The 3,332-nt window shown below is 42.1% G+C and overlaps 1 non-coding gene across 1 annotated transcript; it reads right to left on the reverse strand.

The window, feature by feature from the left end:
- Nucleotides 1–585: 585 nt before the first annotated feature.
- trnan-guu (transfer RNA asparagine (anticodon GUU)) lies at nucleotides 586–659 on the reverse strand. The gene has a single exon. It is a non-coding gene; the product is annotated as a tRNA-Asn (tRNA).
- Between the last annotated feature and the right edge of the window lie 2,673 nt (nucleotides 660–3,332).

The raw sequence follows: 3,332 nt of genomic DNA on the forward strand, positions 1-3,332 counted from the left end.
CCTCTTCCGCAGTGAATTAAAGTAAGCATGGTTATATTGGAGACAATTTCCCACATCCTTGTAGACTAAAATTGAATAACGCTTATTTCATCAAATTAACACTGAATGCTCCAGTCGTGAATCATATTAACAAGGTAGAGAGGATCTGAAATTGTTATTTTTTTAACATGTACATTCTTGTGCTCAAGGGGTGAAAAATCTGGAGTCTTCGGATCGAGAAAAGATAAGTAAAGCTCTCAGGGAGCTCGATGAGGCAGACACTTGTCAGAAGACGCGGAAGGGTTCGGTCCTGTGTAACAGGGATTGCCGCCAGAGGGCACCGAAGAGCTAAACACTGTGTCTCAATCACAGAAAACTTCATGGGTATATTGATTAAATGGTAAACTCTGTGAGAGTATTTTATTAGCTTCATGGTTCCCATCCTGGATATTAATTCCATGGCAATATGAATGAAAAGAAAGACAATTAGTGTCTCTTAATTAGTGTCTCTCAACTGTTTATGTATGCGGGTATCGGGTTCAATACACATATTTTTGGAAGTTATGCATTGCACAACACGGAGAACAAAAGCTACCAGATTGCCAGCGTCCCTGGGTGGGCTCGAACCACCAACCTTTCGGTTAACAGCCGAACGCGCTGACGGATTGCGCCACAGAGACAAGCTGGGTGAAAGAGAAATGCATGGGTCTTCCTGGGCCTGGAGTAGTGACTAAAGAACCGACGTTTCCGATGCATGCTATCAGCTGAGTATGTCTTTCGTTTTGCATGTTTTACAATCGACATTCGTGAGTTGGAACAGAAAGTCCCGGACAATATAGAACAGAAACGGTAGTAACACGTAACCGGCAGGATTCGACACCTCGCGAGGAGCCCCAATGGATTTCTGGTCTATCACCTTAAACATTCGGCTACTTCCATCACATTCTCCACATCTGTGTCGGCAGTACGATATTTTCCTTTGGATGTGTTCAGCGAGTCCATGGGCGGAAGGAACTGAGCAGATCCCGGATTCACAAAACAGGAGTGATCCTGAACTAAGTACCGGAATTGCTGTAAATGCACAGCGTATCTGATTATGAGGCATTTTATTCGTAGTGCGAGCACAACTCCAAAGCTTCCATCCTGCCTTTAGTTTCTAAATGTGGCGTCAGGAGAAGGGCAGCCATTATTTCCGTTGCCCAACTAATCTGGAAAATGTAGTGCCCTTTTTGAGCCACTTACTCAGTGACAGGGCTACAGAATTCGAACCGGAATCACAGCCCGGATAGGCAATGGGAAGCCTCGTCAGTATGGACTGGAATCGTGTTCAAGACGGTGGCACTCTTCATGACCTTTCTGACCTATTCAGCCACCTTGATGGTGCGCTTCAGTTCCCACAAATCAGAGAACAAGATAGATGTTAGCATCCAGTCCTGAATGGTGAGGACAGCGGGTATTGTATCCGCAATAACCAAGAATCAGGACGTGGGAGACCGATGGTGACACAGTTCCAGTCTACACAATGTGATGAGGATGCGAAGAAAGGAGATTCACCGGGATATTGTCTGTGAGATGGCGGGTCATCTATAAGGTGAAATTAGCACGGCCGTTTGGATTTTTTAGAATCCCAACTAGATTCCCAACTAGGCGGAGTTGGGAATGGTTTAAGGTTTAAACATTCTGAACGTCGTAGGGAGATGGAGAATATGAAGTTCTTCCACAGATGCCCTTGGAGCAGCATTAGGTAATTTGGTCCATCGAAACTGTTTCACATAATAGAGCTATCTCAATCTTGAGGGACCATTTTAAATGTGTATGCCAATATGCATGATGTATGTAGGGAAGTTGAAAGAATAGACCGGAAACAGATGGTCCCAAGGAAATGCACAACAGAAATTAGGAAGTTGTCCTTGGAACCATTTCATGCAGTTCTGTTTAGGTTTACATAACTGAAACAGGGAAAGAATGGTAGGATAAAACAACCGTGGTTGATAAGAGGGCTGGAATACTTAATCACAAGAAAGAAGAAATCACGTTTAAGATTGATGACGCAGAAAAAAAGACAGGCCTCTTCAGAATTTTAAAGGAGACGGGAAGGAGGATAAGAAAGAACATAAGAGAATTAGAACGAGACATGTAAACCCTTGACAACTAGCATTAAGCAACAATCCAAAGCATTCAGCAGGTATGTGAACAAGACGTGAATGACGAATGTGAAGCTGGGACCGCGCAGGGACAATGCTGAAAACATGTAACTGGGAGCAGAGGAGGTCGGGGAAGGGCTTAATGAATATTTTGTTTCAGTGTTCAATAGGGAGAAAGATTTGCCAAATGTGAAATCAAAGCTGGACAGGCGGGAGTATATTAACGCTAAAATTGGGTATTACGGGAGCAGCTGTAAACTTTAGGATTGTTGAAACCCTGATGCCGCAATCCTGGAAGTGTAGGGCTGGTTCAGCTCTGGGAATTTTTACTTCTCTCTCACACAGGAGTAATTCATAAAGAATGGGGAATGACAAATGTTCCGTTGTTCATCGGAGATAACAGTGATCATTTTCCAAATTATAGACCCATTTATTTCGTCAAGGGCCTGAAAACTATGGGAAGAGGAAATGTTACATTTAGTACTTACGAACATTTGGAGAAGTATAGACTGATTATTTACAGTCAGCATGGCTTTCTGAAGCAGGCTTATTAGATACAGTCTGCGTGGATTCAAACTACTTAATGATTTTAAATGAGCTTTTCAAGGAGGAAACGAAACATTGAAGAAGTTAGAGCGGCGGAGGAGCTGTATATATATATTAATAAAGCGATTGACTTTTTTACGTTTTACGTTTTATACGGTATTTTTACGTTTCCTAAGGACCTTAGTCCGAACATATTTATCTGATCATAAAACTGTTCTTGTTGTTACCTGTTCCGCACTCCCCTTTCTGTTTTGCAGTGATCTTTAATGCAGGGTTTGTTATTTGCAATTGACTCACTTGAGAAATAGACATCACAACAATAGGCATTACACTATGTTCAGAAGGAAACATCGTAAAAATAATTTTATGTTCCCTTCCCTGATAATTAAACAGTGTCTCTTGATACTGGAAGTACCGGGTTCACACACATCCCGTTAGGATCCCTGAACTGAACACGCACTCTATTGAATTTCAGCTGACTTCGTCATAAATGGCCAATTCTCCCCTGGAGAATGCCGCTCTTGCTCTCGGAATTAAAGATCTGCTAGGTAAAGGAGGCGTATGACGGTGCGAATATGTAAAAACAAAAACGTTTCTAGTGATTGTGGAAAAAGAAGACAAGTTATTTATTCTTACAAATGAAAATGCGAAGATGTATTCTCG

Source organism: Hemitrygon akajei, chromosome 24 (assembly GCF_048418815.1).
Source record: "Hemitrygon akajei chromosome 24, sHemAka1.3, whole genome shotgun sequence".
In the NCBI taxonomy this organism is placed as follows: Eukaryota; Metazoa; Chordata; class Chondrichthyes; order Myliobatiformes; family Dasyatidae; genus Hemitrygon; species Hemitrygon akajei.